Below are 17,022 nucleotides of genomic sequence, written 5' to 3'. Positions count from 1 at the left end.
GGGACGATCTTCTTGGTTGGGAACATCTGCCAATTCTTTTGGTTGGAAAACGTCCCTGGCAGCTAGACTTTTCAGTTAGCATGACACATACACTTAAGACTTAGTCCATTTCCAAAAACTATATTCCTAATGAACCATATCCTCTATTTTCTGCAACCAGATCTCACAGTCACATCCTAACCAGGTCAGAAGGGGCATGCAGAGGCCTCCAGGCAGAAGGGGCAGAATCCTGAATCCGCTCTTCACCTGCAAGACTCTGTTTCTACAGGATCAAAAAGCAGAGAACGAGTCCCTGAATCCCAGGAACAGGCTTAATCCTCCATGCCCCCAATCCCTGGGACCACTGGTAGGAGAAAGTTGCAGGATCAGACTCAACCCCAAATTACTCCAAATTGTCCCACTGATGACTTATATGGGGAGAATGACTTATATGGGGAGAAATAAACGCGGGGGGGGGGGACAGAGAAGGCCTCCCCGTCCCCCCACTCCCAACCCAAAACAGCCATGCGCTAACCAAAGGGAGGGATGGCCAGCAAGGTCCATGAAGCAAGCCAGCCGTTGCCGTCGCGGCACACCGATGCCATGTGGCGGGGTGCCAACCTCCGTGCGCGCGGGGGGGGGGGGGCTCCGTGCGCGCCCTCCATGCGCGCCCCTTGGCTTGCCCGCGGACCTCGCTGGCTCCCCAAAGACTGGGCCAAGCGCGCTCCCTCCCCCCCGGGCTGGGAGGGGAAGGGCCAGCCACCTGATGGCGCTTCCCCCCCCGCGGCCGGTGGGGAGGAGAAGGAGAGGGGAAAAGGGGGGGGGGAGGGAGCCGAGTCCCGCCCCCTCCCATGACATCAGCGAGGAGGTCCCTGCGAGTCCCTCGCCTGCTTTTCCCCGGGCCGACGGAGGGGCGCCGCGCCAGCAGCAGCAGCAGCAGCAGCAGCACCGTCTCGCCGACACGGCAGCCAGGGCGACGCCGGGGCGCAGCGGGTAAGCGGGGCCGGGAAAGCCACGTTGGCGAGCCCGGCGGGGGGCTTCCCTTGGCGCTGGGCACCGGTGCCCGCGGGCGCCGCCTTGGCCACGGTCTGGCCCGCTTTTTTCCTCCGGGCTGGGCGTCCACTGCCTCCCCCGCCGCCGCGGCCAGACTCTCGGGTGGGGACGGGACGCGCGCTCCTGCGCCCAGTTCTTGGAGAGGGGCTGCTGCCCTGTGCGCCCTTCCTCTCGAGGAAGCCGATTCGGAGCGCCTGGCGAGGAAACGTGTTCCCAACCTGGGAAAGGAAGGCTAAAAGACTCGGGCTTGCTCAAGCGCAGCCACGCCGCCCCCGCTTTGGGGTTGAGGCTAAAAGTGAAGGGAGGTGGTTGTTGGGAGGTCGTTCCGGGCAGCCGGGGGGGGGGGGGGGGTTGTGGCAGCTGAAGGAAATCTGAGTTTCGGGATGCGTTTGCTGGCTGGGGAAATGGTCCCGATCCGCCTCGAAGCTCCAAGTTGTCTCCGGGATGTTGTAATTTAAATCAGCTGGAAATGTTAGGTGTTTGGGGTTTTTTTTCCCCGTACAGGACACTCTCTAATCCAGGTTGAAATATTTATGGTAAACTACTGGGAGTGGAGAAAAAGCTTTCCAATCCTAGCAAAAATATAGGGGGAAAGCAGGACATAAAATGCTCCAACACAACAGACACATTCTCTTCTAGGACGATATTTGGCAGCCAGGAGAATCCAAGCTAAAGGGCTTTTAAAGAAAGCCATCAACATCTATATGATTTGGTGTTTTAGACTTGTGATGTATACCGTTTTAATCTGTGCGTAACTAACGTTTGATTGTTCCGTTCTTGTATTGTGAAGGCCCGAGGTGGTATACAGCGAACTTTTCTATTCTATAGGGCGATATAATTGGATTTAGTTTCAGAGACTAAGTCAAACATTAGAAGCCCAAATTAGATGGTATCAGTGTTCCCATTTCATATATCCGGGAGCCCTATAAACTTTTGTTGTGGGGCACTTTTTTTTTTACACACAGTGAGATGTTCCAGTATTTGAGATGTGTTTATAAAGCAAAGGAACCAAGTTCAGGTTAGTTGAAGAATTAAGTTATGATACCTGCAAGGTGAAAACTCCGACATGTACAGCGATTTCCAAAGATCAGGAATGAGCAGGCCACGTTTTTGCTGAAGACACAGAGCTAAAGGCATCTTGGCTGGGACACCTGGTGAGAAATCCAAGCAGAGGTTGAGTCTATTCCTTTTGCTCTCTTCTGCTTGTGTTTCCAGCCTGACATTCCACACCGCCCGTTCCTTCCCTGGGGCTTTGGTTTAGAGAGTGCTCCCTTGCCATTCTCTTGGGGGGGAGCAACTTATTTTAGAGCAGGCCAGGTCATGGGTTGGACTTGATGGCCCTTGTGGCCTCTCCCAACTCTATGATTCTATGATGTCTGCCTGTCTTACCGGTTGCTGTGCATAAAACCCAGAGGTGCGTCCCTTGATATAAGCTCCACCAGGGTCTGATGGTGTGTTTGCCAGGGCTAGTAAGCTTGTGTGCCCCCCCCACCCCCCCGGGCAATGATAAGGCACGGTTGCCTAGTTGAGCCAGCCACGGTCATAGAAATTATGGCTTGAACTCTAGAAGGAACTGTGCATTTCATACCTTCAAGCCTATCTACTCACACCTTTGTGGGAGATAGACACTCCCCCATAGTATGGCATGTGTAACTAGGGATAACTAATTGCACTTGAAGGGGTAGCTAATCCGCATTAAGCAATCTCAAGAGTTCCCTAGGTTTGCTTCCTCCAGGTTGCAAAATTCCAGGTGGTAGAGCCTGGAGAATTTGGGGAGGGAAGTGACCTCTGTGTCAGAGAATCCTCCCTTCACCGCAGTTATTTTCTCCAGGAGAACTGACCTCTGCAGAGCAATTGCAATTTCCAGGCTCCACCTGGAGGCTGAAACCCCTAGAATTGCCCTCAGTTTATTTTGGTGGATTAATCATGTGTGGTTGCAACAGGGCCTGCAATCCTGGGCCAACAGGGACTTGCTGGTGGTTGCTTTCCCTACTAGACAATCGCAGGACCCTGCGGTAAAGGGATCTAGACGAGGTTCTACCACAGTTCTTTGCTTTGGGTCTGGGATGAGGCTCACTTTGCCTTTTAACAGCTGTGTAGAATCTGACCCTCGGGTAACTGCCCTCATCTGTTCCCTCAAACAAAACCTTGTGTGGAATTATGAAATGGAGACCTTGAACTGTGGAACAGAAACAATTCCAAAGAAACCTGCACAGGACCGCAAATAAAGGGGTTGCTGTGATAATCAGTTAGATATGAGAGTGTATAATTTTGAAGTCTTTAGTACTATTGTTGAAGGCTTTCACGGCCTGAATCAGCTGGCTGTTGTGGGTATTCTGGACCGAGTGGCTGTGGTCTTGTTGTGTCTGCCTCTGAAGATGCCAGCCATAGATGCAGGCAAAACGTTAGAAGCTAAAACTACCAGACCACGGCAACACAGCCCACAACAGCTAGTATTTTGTAATAGTCTTCTTTCGTTGAGCTAACATTTCTATTTAAGATTGTCTTTTTAATTCCTTGGTATTATTCCTGTTACGGTGACATAATTTTGAATACATGGTTAAAAAAAATATAGAGTTGCAAAACTTAAAAAACCTTCTGTTATTTTATGAATGGGTTAGGGTTTGTTGATGTGGGATAAATAATTCAGCTAATGATTTGTTGATGTGGGATAAATAATTCAGCAATGAGAGAATTATTACTCTGGAAAAAAGGGCTAGGGGTGTGATTGATTACAAAATGTAGTCCGTTAAAGGTTAATTAGTTCCCATTATCAATTGGTTTGATTGGTGGTTGTGGGTTTTCCGGGCTGCGTGGCCATGGTCTGGTAGATCTTGTTCCAAATGTTTCGCCTGCATCTGTGGCTGGCATCTTCAGAGGTGTATCACAGAGAGAAGATGCCAGCTACAGATGGAGGCGAAACGTTAGGAACAAGATCTACCAGACCACGGCCACGCAGCCTGGAAAACCCACAACAACCAGTTGAATCTGGCCATGAAAGCCTTCAACAATGAATTGGTTTGATATTTGTGCTAATTATAATGAACTATAAGAATTTGGAGCAAAGTTTGACAAGGTTTCTAGAAATGCGGCTGTTCTTCATCTTGGTTTTTATCTGGCAACCATGTCAAAATTATAAAAAGTTAAAACAGAAGCTGGTTCTCAGAGATGATTGTGCCACATAGGAAACACAGCTAATTCGTCCTGGAGATGCCTGCAGTTAAAATCAGTGGCCATTTGTGGAAGTTCTGCTAAGGAACCTTGAATGCCTGTGGGACATTCAGTCCTTGTTGATGAACGGTGCCATAACCTACTGCCTATTCTGTGGCATTCTTGGCTTCACGGAAGTTTGTGAGTTATCAGTTGCAGAGAATAGAGAATATTTGGCCCGTAGATTGGCAAACATACTTGCCATAGCTAGGGCAAGTGTGTGTATGTGAGAGAGGGGGAGAGAGTCTGGGTGGTAGAAGATCAGGAATTGAGAAATGGGAAGCAAGGAAGGGGTTAAGTGACTCCACAGCTTCTTGATTAAAAATGGCTTTCTCTGGACACAAAGCTCTCTCCCATATTGTTGTCTTTGGGGATTAGCCTCTATCTGAAAACCTCTGAGTGGTACAAAGCAAAGAGGGTTGTCTGGCTTTATCTATTTAAATTTAAAGTCCCATCGCCCTCCCCAGTGGCTACCCAAAGTAGGTTAGAACGTTGCTTACCTTTCTGTTTTCCCACAACAAACCCCTGAGCTGAGAGAAGGTGACTTTGGCCCAAGGTCACTCTGTGAACTCCCGTGGCAGAGCGGGGATTTTAACCAAGATCCTAGCCCGACCCTCTAACCGCTGCCCCATACTGGCTTTCTAGCATTTAACTTTTCAGATTTGTCATTTGGCTGTAATTGTGCATAAGTCTGACTTATTGCATGCTTATTTAAAAGGCCAGACTTTTTTTGCTTTATAGAGTTTTGCACAATAGTCTCAAATGCAGGCAAGTGTAGGTGAAATGCTCGCACAATTTTCAGCAATGAAAGAGCCGGGTATTTTTTTGATAGGTAGGCCAATGCAGTTTTCTTTCCCCCCCCCCTTACCTTCCCCCACCCCTCCCTCTGCTAGGGTGGGTGGGCCAGGGCCAGATGCCGGCCCCCTCCCTTTCCTTACATGCCACCCTACACTCCCTCCCCTCGTCTCCCTCCCTTTCCCAAATCCTGTCAATTTAGTTTTCTTCCCCGCTTGAGTAAACTGTAGTCCAAAAACAATGAAATTCTAGAGTCATCATCAATGGGAGGCAAATTTTATGCACCTATGAATGGACAAGATTGACCTAAATAGAAGCAGATGTATGCGTGCGTTCGTTCGTTCGTTCGTTCGTTCTCTCTCTCTCTCTCTCTCTCTCTCTCTCTCTCTCTCTCCCATGATGATAATGATGATGATGCTTAGTCTATAATTCTTCCATGACATAGTTAGTATACTGTTGACTGTGTTCCGGCTACCCCCTGCCAGCCCCAGTTCTCCACTGGTGGGATCAGGCCTGGGACTGGTGGCCCAGCATCCCGGACATAACCAGGAGCCAGTTAACATACTCGGCATTCTTTTCCAATACTTTGAGCGTCTCGTTTTCCTATTTTAGCTTGCATTGTCTGGGATGTGCATGCCTGCTTTGCCTTTGCTCCTGAGAGGGGAATGGCAGCTGCACAAACAAAGCACAGCCAGGAGTCACTTTCTGGGGGGATTCTCAGCTCTTTCTTCTTTCAGTTGTACGTTTAAAGGGGAAAAAAATTGCTACCTTTTTGGGTATCTCAAGAAAACTTACAACAAAGAAGTTTGTTTAAAAAAACTACATGTGCTAACAAAAAAAACCCCGCTCCTATGCAATAAAATCAGTGTAAATGCCTGTGGTGTCACTAAGTGAGAGGAAAGGCGGCAGATCTCAAAAGCGAAGGAGTATTGGTACCTTTATGGAAGACCACCAAGGAAGGCTTTGCAGAGGAAGGCAGTGGCAAACCACCTCTGCTTCCCACTTGCTTTGGAAGCCACCTACTGAGGTCACCATAAATTGGTTGCAGCTTGATGGGGCTCACGTATATATTTATTGGGGAGGAGCAGGTGGTGTGGTACATCCTGATCTTACCAGGTATCAGAAGCTAAGCAGGGTCCATACTTGGATGGGAGACCACCAGGGAAGGTTCTGCAGAGGAAGGCGCCTCTGCCTTGCCCCAAAAGCCTCTTGCTGGGGTCATCAAAAGTTGGTTGTGACTTGATGGACTTGCCCAAGTACATAACACTAAACGAGACTTCCAACGCTGTCCAGCCACAGCAAAGGCCTTTTGATTTGCTGCAGTGTTGAAGAGATGCCTTGCTGAAGGCAAGAGATTAGAGATGGTTTGCCGTTGCCTGGCTCTGTGGAGCAAATACTGAGTATCCTTGGTGGTCCCCCATCCAAACATGAACCAGGGTTGACTCTGCTTAGCATCCAAAATCTGACATGACTGGACTCCCCATGGCCATCCAGGTCAGGGAGTATTGACATATAACCTTGGTGGCGAACCTTTGGCACTCCAGATGTTATGGATTACAATTCCCATCAGCCCCTGCCAGCATGGCCAATTGGCCATGCTGGCAGGGGCTCATGGGAATTGTAGTTCATAACATCTGGAGTGCCAAAGGTTCGCCACCACTGACATATAACAAGGCCAGATAATCTGAGAATTCTGGAATGCCCTCCCTAGGGGAAATTTGCTGTGTGACACCTTTATGATTTTTTTTTTGATGATGATGATGGAGAGGAGTTTGAACACTCTTCCTTTCAGGATAGCCTTTACATAAAATCTAACCCTCTTACGGCCACTGCCGTGCTGTCTGTGATGTTTCTGCTCTTATCATCTCCTTAATTTTACACTGTGCCCATTGTTGTATGTCACTTTGACATTTCTTGAAAAGCCAATTGGAAGTGGAGCGTGCAAATGAGTTGCCGCCTTTCCTGTTTGCTGGTTCGCAGTCTTGGCTTTGCATGCTGTTACATTTTCCCAGCGCTGGAAGCTTACATTTTTGTACCAGTGAAATTCAGTGTGTTCGTTGCTGTGTGGATAACTGTATGGAATACGGCTATTAATATTGCACTGGCAGACTTTTTCCCCATCGAGTCACAACCTGAAGTGGTTTGCCATCACCTGCCTCTGCATAGCAAACCTGGATTTCCTTGGTGGTCTCCCATCAAAATATTAACCAGGGCTGACCCTTCTTAGCTTCCAAGATCTGACAAGAACAGGCTGGCCAGGTCAGGGCAGAGAAAATATGGCTAGTAGTAACAAACAGACTCTGCAGCAAAATGCTTCATGTGAATGAAAGGAGAATGACAGGAACGATTTTGGTCAATTCCCCAAGGTCAATTAATCACGTGATACTCACGCGAAATATCAAGGTTTCAGCAAGAAATCCCCACTGCTTGAGTGACGAACAGGGATTCATCCCGTTTCTGGCGCTCGTTCTCCCCCTTATTCTCCATCCCGGCAGAACCTGCAAGTACAACTTTTCTCCTTAGCACACTTTCGATCCAGTTTCGAGGGGAGGAACGGGGGTCCAATCCGTGTTTAAAATTCCCGCCGTGGAGCATGACGCAAGTCTAGCAACCAATCAGCTCTTGGCGGGTGCTGAGCGATGCGCGTGCAGCCACTTCTGGGTTTCATTTCGGCGAGAGACGTTAGCATAACGAAAAACTGCTTAAATGATTAACCGTTCACCCTTCCATATGAGCGAAAACCCGCTTAAGCGCCTAAACGCTTAAACGTTTATCCTTGCAAACAAACAAACCTCAGGTTCCCACCCCAAAAAGGTCCCACCCCAACATGGCACGCCAGCCAATCAGGAGAGACCCGCAAAGGAGATCGTGTGGTGGTGGGGATTGCTACATTTCTGGAATCCGAGATAGGCCTACATGTCTTCGCTGCATACATGCTGCGGTAGGGAGGTTCAAACCCCAATTAAAAGGTGCGGTTTCTTTACAAACTTGGTTTGATCTAGATAGAATTTCCCCGTGGGGAATTGACCCTTGATCCTCCCAGGGGAGAAAGGCAGGGTATAAATGAACTAAGTAAAGTTAAATTAAAATTATATAATGTATTTCGTGGTGGTAGTATTGATGACTTGGAAGTGGGTTTGCTTACGTACAGAGTAAAGTTTAAAAATGAACCTATGGGCCACGTGTGATTGCTAGACCTTGTTGCTGAACTCATTTAGAAACATGTTTTCATTCTTGTTCCAAATTAACCAGCTATCAGTAAGTGCATTCATGCCTAAACGAAGGCCTCATTTAAATGCCATGCTGGTGAGGGAGAAGAATTTACCAGTCAGACTTGGCATGTGTCCCGTGTCTCTTTTAAACTGGCCCAGTGTGCATGCCATTCCCAAGTGTGCTGCCCATCCTGGCTGTAGATTCCTAGCAGCTAAAGAATGGAAGCCATGACCTATTTATAATTTCTCAGCTGGTCAGTTCAGATTCAACACAAGACCATGCTTTAATTGAACTTTTTGTCTTTTGATATCAAGTCACCTCTGACTTATGGTGACTCCAGGTGGGAACTTCCAAGGCAAGAGACATTTTGTCTCACAAAAAGAGGCTAGTAGATTGTATATTCCCCTGCTGAGGAACTCAGCATGCCGGACCTTCTTTGTTGTAGAATGCTCCATCTGGGTCCTAGTGCCTTCCTAGTGCTTCCCCCATCCTTTTGAAAGTTTGATGATAGCCGTTCAATGAACTATAAATCAGTGGTGGGATCCAAAAATTTTAGTAACAGGTTCCCATGGTGGTGGGATTCAAACTGTGGCGTAGCGCCAGTGGGGCTGGGCGGGGCACGGCAGGGGCGGGGCATTCATGGGCGGGGCTGTGGCAAGGCCGTAGCCGCTGCGCCGGTCCTTGGGCGGGAACCAAATGCGCGCAGGCTGCCACGCACGCCGGTGCACCTCCTGCTAGACTGCTTCAAGTTCTGCGCGCTACTGCTGAGAGGAGGGGTGTAACTACGGCAAAAATCATGTGGCAAAATCACCAATTGGTAACCCCCTCTCGGCACACACAAATAATTAGTAACCTACTCTCGGGAACCTGTGAGAACCTGCTGGATCCCACCTCTGCTGTAAATGCTCCGGTGTCAGAGTACCCCCTTCGGGGGTAGGGCGGTCTATTAAATTTAATAAATAATAATAATATTAAATAATGCACAAAATAATGGTTATGATAAAGGCAATGCATAAAAATGAATGATAATTCTCATGTTTGGACTATATTCTAATGTGGAATTTCTCAACTTCTTCACCTCAACTGACCATACTAACATCTTTCTCTGAGACATAGTTTGCCATTGCCTGTCTCCACGTCATGGCCCTGGTATTCCTTGGAGGACTCCCATGCAAATACTAACCAAGGTCAGGGCTGAGGGTGTGTGACTGGCCCAAGGTCGTTCAGCATGCTTCCATGACACATGTAGGGATTCAAACCTGGGTTTTGCAGGTCCTAGTGTGACATGTTAAGCAGTGCACCACGGTGGCACTCATTTGAATTGACCTAACCTTAATGAATTGATCGTCTGGATCTGCACCATCACACAGACTTTAGGGCAGGGTTCCCCAGCATGGTGACTACTATGATTAGGACTGGTGTACTAGAGAGCAAATTATAAATATGGAAACACTGCCAGTCCTACTGCTACAATCATAGACACACATGCATTATTCCGCATGTGCGGAAGGGGCCTTAGTCTTAACGGTTTTACATATTGTGCGAGTACAATACCCTAGCTTAATCCTGGCTTGTTTCCCTCTGGTGTTCCAATCCACGGATGAATCTGTCTGATCCCAGACTCCTCTCTGCAATTCCCCCCCACCTCTGCCCTCTTAAAGGCACAGCTGTATGGTACACTCTTGCCAGCATTCTTAGGGGAAAACAAATCCTTGGTTGTATTATTTTTCTGTGCTCTGTTCACAAAATGGTTTATACATATTCAAATTTATAACAATGGATTGGAGAGGGAGCTGGATAATGAGAAGACAAGGTTTCTCCTCTAGTGTTTTTCGTGGCAGTGTTTCTCTGTACTTTTTATAACCGGTTCATGCGCTGGTTTCTCTTCAGATCATATAAGTCTTTTGCCTTACAGCCAGCTCCTGGGTCTTGCTTTCTCTGTCCAGTAAAGGGACTTTAATGCTATTCACCTATTCTGTACATGGGAACTGGAGTGGAGCATGGGGGATTTTCTAAGGCGTTTTTGGGGTTTGGGATTCCGTGTGAACACTCAAGGTGTATGATTTGAAGGTAACATTTGCAGGGAGTCAACCACCATCTGAGGCAGTTGCGTGGTTAAGTAATATCTACTGCCCAGCATCATGGATATCATAGAGAAAGAAGACTTAAGTCAGGGGTATTTAGGTGTGTTTGGGCAAGGTTGGGGTGGACTGAAACAGCAAAAAGAGTTCATTTTCCAGGGTTTGAGGTGAGGGAAGGTTAACTCACCAACTCTTTCAGCTTCCTTGGTTGGCCACTGTATGAGATGCACATGGTGGTAGAAGGAGGAGGAGGAGGAGAGGAAGAGGAAGAGGAAGAAGAGTTGGATTTATATCCCCCCTTTCTCTCCTTTCAGTAGACTCAAAGGGGCTTACAAACTCCTTTCCCTTCCCCCCTCACAACAAACACCCTGTGAGGTGTGTGGGGCTGAGAGAGTTCAGAGAGAACTGTGACTAGCCAAAGGTCACCCAGCTGGCGTGTGAGGGAGTGTACAGGCTAATCTGAATTCCCCAGATAAGCCTCCACAGCTCAGGCGGCAGAGCAGGGAATCAAACCCGGTTCCTCCAGATTGGCGCACACCTGCTCTTAACCACTACGGCACTGCTGCTCAATGTTTGTATTGGAGAGAGATGAAAAAGAGATGTCAATGTTTGTGTTGGAGGAAGATGAAAAATTTGGGTGGGTGGGGAAATGGTTATTTCAAATGTTTTTCCCCCATGGACTCTCCTCCCCCCCCCCCATTTTTAAGTGAAAAAAATAGAGAAATCTTGTGGAGCGATGAAAGGGGAGGGGGAGCAGACTACTCTGAAATTGGTTTGTTTGTTTGGAAGAAATGAAAGTCAAGGTTTTACTCAGGAGCTGTACCTAACTTTAAGAGCTGTGTAAGGCATTAGAAAAAGGCAAGCAAGGAACTATGAGACTCTTGGGAGGTAGGTGCAGGCCCACCTCAACTCAGCAATGGAAGATCCCGCTCTGCTGCTCACAAACTTGCAGCATTGCTGCCTCTGCCGGTGTGGCTCGTGTGGAGAGGGGCCACTCCTCAGTTCCCTCGGCCTGACTCACACAGGTGTGGGGGGAAGTGGGGGCTCCTCTCCCTCCCACCTACCCACCTGCAGTCCTACCACTGCCATCTGCCTGGCTTATGCAACTCCTACTCCTCCGCCCCCCCGCCCCCCACTCCTTCCTGAAAACGATGTAGCATCATAAGATCTCATTTCGCTTATAAGTTATTTTAACTGTTTTTCTCTTTTTAAAAATCTTTCTGCAACTGTCTTTTCCTGCAACCCCAGGTCTTTAGAAGGGACCCCCCCCCCCACACACACACACCTATCTCTGGCCTCATTTTTTTGTTTTATTTTCTGATCTGCATAGAGACCACCTTCAGAATTAGATATATAGGGTCGTGCCGGTATATTCTGACAACGTAGGCAGCATATTTGGCGCTACCAATATGTGTGCAAAATTGTACTTGCTGTGTTTATGTTCCTAAACGGTGTCTAACCAGAAGCAAACACTCCTACACGGAACTTTACCTCATCAAAATATCCCTGCTCTCACGCTTGCATGTTAACTGCCTTTTTCCTCAGCTAGCCGACTACAAATCAGCAATCAGAAATTGAGTTTAGTCATGTCCCAATGTCATTTGAAAGGCAACTTCTGAAGAGCAGGTGGTTCTCTCTCTCTCTCTCTCTCTTTCACATTTTGGGTCACATTTGGAGGGGATCAACTGGTCAGTTAGTTAGGCCTGATGTTAGAAGGTACTCACCATACATTCAACGCTGTGTGTTGAACACACACTATGCATTCAAAGAGGCTATTTCTGCTTCTGCTCAAGATAAGATGACTCCTGCCATGCTGAAGACGTTAACCATGTTTTGACTAGCAACAGATGAAAAATTAGGAATTATGATTTCTGTACCTCAGATCTCAGTCCCCTCACCAGTTAAGATGAGGGAGGGAGGGAGGGAGGGAGGGAGGGAGGGAGGGAAAGAAAGAAAGAAAGAAAGAAAGAAAGAAAGAAAGAAAGAAAGAAAGAAAGAAAGAGCACCAGAAACTGAGCAGCAGTGGCGTAGGAGGTTAAGAGTTCGTGTATCTAATCTGGAGGAACCGCGTTTGATTCCCCGCTCTGCCGCCTGAGCTGTGGAGGCTTATCTGGGGAATTCAGATTAGCCTGTACACTCCCACACACGCCAGCTGGGTGACCTTGGGCTAGTCACAGCTTCTCGGAGCTCTCTCAGCCCCACCTACCTCACAGGGTGTTTGTTGTGAGGGGGGAAGGGCAAGGAGATTGTAAGCCCCTTTGAGTCTCCTGCAGGAGAGAAAGGGGGGGGGATATAAATCCAAACTCCTCCTCCTCCTCCTCCTCCTCCTCCTCCTCCTCTTCTTCTTCTTCTTCTTCTTCTTCTTCTTCTTGATTGACCCTCTCCAAATTCAAAAAACGATGGCAGTTAGAAAAAATGTTCTTCGCATTGGCTTAGTTGTTCTAGTGCAGGCAATTTGAGAAATGTGGTAGTATTCCACTGGGGTAATGGAAGAATCAATTTAATTCATGATATTTAATACTGATGGGCTGTACTGGGAGTCCGTTATCACCCGAGGCTTTTTAATGCAGGGAATGAAGTTCGCTGCTACCTGGGAATGCTTTTGAAGCGTTTTGGACCTTGAAGCAATTTGGCAGGCGAAATCTGTGCATTTGGGATTATGCTTCAGATTTGCAGCTCAATCCTGTGTAATCCAGTCAGCAAGGTGTCCCCTAGAGCAATTTGAACTCTTTTCCTACAAGTAATAGGAAACGTTTGCAGAAGGTTTCCCCGGCTTTGTAAATAAAATTTAGTGGGGAAACGGATATTTTGAAAACAAGTAAGTTTAGAACATTGGTTGAAAGAGAGATTGAGGGGTCAGTCTTTAAAAGAAAATTGTATGCTTGTTGGAACACCAGGTATCTCTGCAAAATGTACTAAATTCAGCACAGCAAAGGAACTTGCTTAGCTGATGCTGGGAAGCGCTTGTTCGGCCTGAACAGGCAGTGCTGAGACAGATGGACAAATAGTCTGATTTGCCATATGGCTCCTTCAAACGTGCAGGTGTCTGGATACCTTGCCATGGTAGCATTAATAGGGGAAAATAGTGACCTCAGAGCTGACCTGGATGGCCCAGGATGGCCTGATTCCATGAGATCTCAGAAGCTAAGTGAGGTCGATCTTCGCTAGTACTCAGATAGAAGACCACCAAGGAATACCAGGAGCACTAAACAGAGGAAGGCAGTGGCAAACCCCCTCTGTTGGTCTCTTGCCTTGAAAAACCTGCTTGGTTGTTATCAGTTAGCTGTGACTTGATGGCAGTGGCGTACCACCCATGGGGACATGTGGGGGAAAATGTCCCTGGGCGGTGCCCATTTAGTCGTGGGGGGATCACTCCCCACACCCCTCCTCCTTTCCCCCGTGTCGGAATCTTGTGTGTTTTCTCTTTTTTATTTGTGTCCTCTTCGCTAGCCTCTTGTCCGTCAGCTATCCCTACTTCCCTCTCTTCTTGCTGCCTGCCTTGCCTCCTCCTCGCATGGAGCTCTGCCTGATGCAAGGGAAGGCTCAGCGTTTGGCTGTTATGCCCTCTCCAGAGCTGTTGCTAATTTGACAATGGAGGGCAGCGATGTTACCTGCATGTCTGGGGACAAGGAGAATTGTGCAATGGTGGCAGAAGCTACGGAAGACTGGGTCCAGGCAGGCATGTCCCAAATGTGGGCTGCACCAGTAAAAAGTAAGTAAAGGGGGAAAAAAGTACAAAGTGCATGAAAACAGATCTTGAGGAGAAGATGGCTCCCCAAGGATGGCTCCCATGCCTGGCAGGGAGGCCGGGGGAGGGAGAGAAAATTCAGTTCTTGCCCCGACTCCATTGTCTGTCGATACGCCACTGCTTGGCGGCACTTTACTCGCACACGGTGACTTTGAATTATTCATAGCCTTGGTTTGTGGGGAGGAAATAAGGTTCACTTCATCCCGAGGCCTCCATTCAGACTTGATCTAAGCCTTCCCAAGTCAGGAAGCTTGGAGCTGTGCTCTGCGGGGTGGCATCAGCGTGACATGACGCTGTATTCTTACTGACCGTCAGCAAAGTAGTTTATTGTGAGGATTATGCATGAGTGGAATGGAGGTTCAGTGGTGACCCACGGGTGCCACCATCAGTCAAAAGGTATATTTAGTGGCGGCAAGTATTCGGCAAGTATTCGGCAGAGCAAATATGCTTCTTTCTGCCTAAGAGCTGTGGATGGAGATTGAGCAGGCAATAGAACTGCTTGTTTTTAAAAGCCCTCTTTGCATAGAAATGCAAAGGAAAACTGGTTTGGCAAAAGCCCAGCTCATTCTTTTCATGTTTTGTCACCGGTCTCCGGAGAACTTTTCTGTGTTTTCTGTTACATAACATTCTTCCCAGTGCCGTTCCTTAATCATGGAAGGGGAAAAGTATTCGTACACAGTGATATCCTGTGAGATCAAAGACTGTTACAAGATGTTGTGAGCCGGCCTGTTGGTTAGTTTATTGATTTTTAAAGTAAGGGAGGTTTTTTTTTAGCATGGAGAAGGAGAGCATATGGAAGTAATTCTCTGTTGTGGCCTCCACCATGTGGAATAATTTGGCCGAGGAAGTCTGGAGGGTCCACATTCTTTTGTCATTTCTGCCAACTGTAAAACAGAATTGGTCAAGATGGTATTTTTGTGCAGGTAATAGGGCTACATTAAACGGAATAGTTCAGCAGGGTGCTTTAGTAATGGCAACAGGACTGTGGACTGTACTGTTGTGTATAGTGTGCGCTATCCCGCTTCCTTGCATTTTTCTACCTATATTAGTGGTGGCGAACCTATGGCACGGGTGCCAGAGGTAGCACTCAGAGCACTTTCTGTGGGCACACGTGCACAGAGTCCGTCATGTGGAGGGCGGAAAATCATACATACCCCACACACACATCTAGGCTGGCCTGGGTGCAGTTGTTTACCTGGGAGTAAGCTCAGTTGCTGGCAATGGGGCTTGCTTCTGAGTAAACCCTGGTAGGGTTGTGTTTCACCCATTCGAAGCATTGCACAGTTGCTTCACCAAGCTTACTCCCGAGTAACGTGTTTCACTAAAACCTCAGTATTCAGTTTAAATTGCCATGTTGGCACTTTGCGATAAATAAGTGGGTTTTGGGTTGCAATTTGGGCACTTGGTCTCAAAAGGGTTTGCCATCACTGACCTATATAATACCATTAACATATTGAGTCTAATGCTTTTTGCTTTGTTTTTAATTTCTGTAATCCTAGTCCAATTACATTCCTTATTAGATGTCACTTCCTATTGATTGTATGACTCACCCAGTGCAATCTGTCTTCAGTCTCGGTGAGAAAGGCAGACTATAAATAAAGTGAAAGGTAATTGCGTCTGGCCAAGAATGTATTTCCGTAGGATTTGGATGGCTTCAAATCTGCCTTTAGACCCTGTTTCAGTTCCGTGCTTGTTGAAAGGTTCGGAGAACTTGCACTGACTCGGAGTAGAATTACCTGACCAGATGGGTGGTCGTGGCAAAAGGGTGGATGTGTATAGCCACACTCATTAGAAATGTCTCTTTGTGGTGCCTCTACCTGGGAGCTCTTTTACACTTTAATGAGATCTGTATCTGTCAAGCAGTGTTTAGCTGGCACCTTCCAGAGCTGGTGTAGGCACAAAAGACCAGAGGTTGGAGTGTTATTGTGGATCTCAAGTTCCTGAACAAATTTATGGCTTGTAGGAATTACAAAACAGACTCCCAGATCCATTGCTAAAGCTGTTCAGACAGATGATCTTAATGACCTCAATAGACTCTACAGAAGTGTATCTTCTTGTTTCCATCTTGTCAGGCCATAGACGTTTCCTGAAGTTCATGAAAATCAACACTGTTGGTTCAAGGCCGTATTATTTAGAAGAAGAAGAATAGTTTGGATTTATACCCCACCTTTCTCTCCTGTAAGGAGACTCAAGGTGGCTTACAAGCTCCTTTCCCTTCCTCTCCCCATAACCGGCACCTTGTGAGGCAGTTGGGGCTGAGGGAGTTCCAAAGAACTGTGACTAGCCCAAGGTCACCCAGAAAGAATGTAGGAGTGTGGAAACACATCTGGTTCACCAGATAAGCCTCTGCCATAGGTGGCGGAGTGAAGAATCAAACCCGGTTCTCTAGATTAGAATCCACCTGCTCTTAACCACGACACCACGTTGACTCTCAGTCTCTTTAGCTTAACATCTGACTCAGGAGTCTTCACCAAATGTCTTACTGATAGCCAACTTAGATAAAGGATTGTATTGTCGAAGGCTTTCATGGCCAGGATCAGTGGGCTGTTGTGGGTTTTCTGTGTGGCTGTGATCTGTTAGTTTCTGTTCCTGACGATTTACCCATTTCTAATATTTCACCTCTGAAGATGACCGCTATAGATGCAGGCAAAATATTAGTAGTAAAGCTTATCAGACCACAGCCACACAATAGCCAGCTAGGAAAAGGAACATACTACCTGTAGGAACTTATATGCTGTTGTTGTCCAGGAGATAGCTGTTAGAGCATAGGTGTCAAACTCACAGCCCTCCAGATGTTATGGACTACAGTTCCCATCATCCCCTGGGAGCAGCAGTGGCGTAGGAGGTTTAGAGCTCATGTATCTAATCTGGAGGAACCAGGTTTGATTCCCAGCTCTGCCGCCTGAGTTGTGGAGGCTTATCTGGGGAATTCAGATTAGCCTT

The 17,022-nt window shown here is 47.5% G+C and overlaps 1 protein-coding gene across 1 annotated transcript in view; it reads left to right on the top strand.

The window, feature by feature from the left end:
• The first annotated feature begins 779 nt into the window (after positions 1 to 779).
• Positions 780 to 17,022, top strand: part of SH3BP4 (SH3 domain binding protein 4) — a 59,513-nt gene continuing 43,270 nt past the window's right edge. Inside the window, exon 1 of the mRNA XM_048500414.1 lies at positions 780 to 972. The gene's annotated coding sequence lies outside the window, so the exon portion shown is untranslated. The remainder of the gene's footprint in view (positions 973 to 17,022) is intronic.

The sequence above is a fragment of the Sphaerodactylus townsendi genome, linkage group LG01 (assembly GCF_021028975.2).
Source record: "Sphaerodactylus townsendi isolate TG3544 linkage group LG01, MPM_Stown_v2.3, whole genome shotgun sequence".
Lineage (NCBI taxonomy): Eukaryota > Metazoa > Chordata > Lepidosauria > Squamata > Sphaerodactylidae > Sphaerodactylus > Sphaerodactylus townsendi.
Note: the sequence above shows the minus strand (reverse complement) of the source record. Positions and strands in the feature narration are given on the sequence as shown.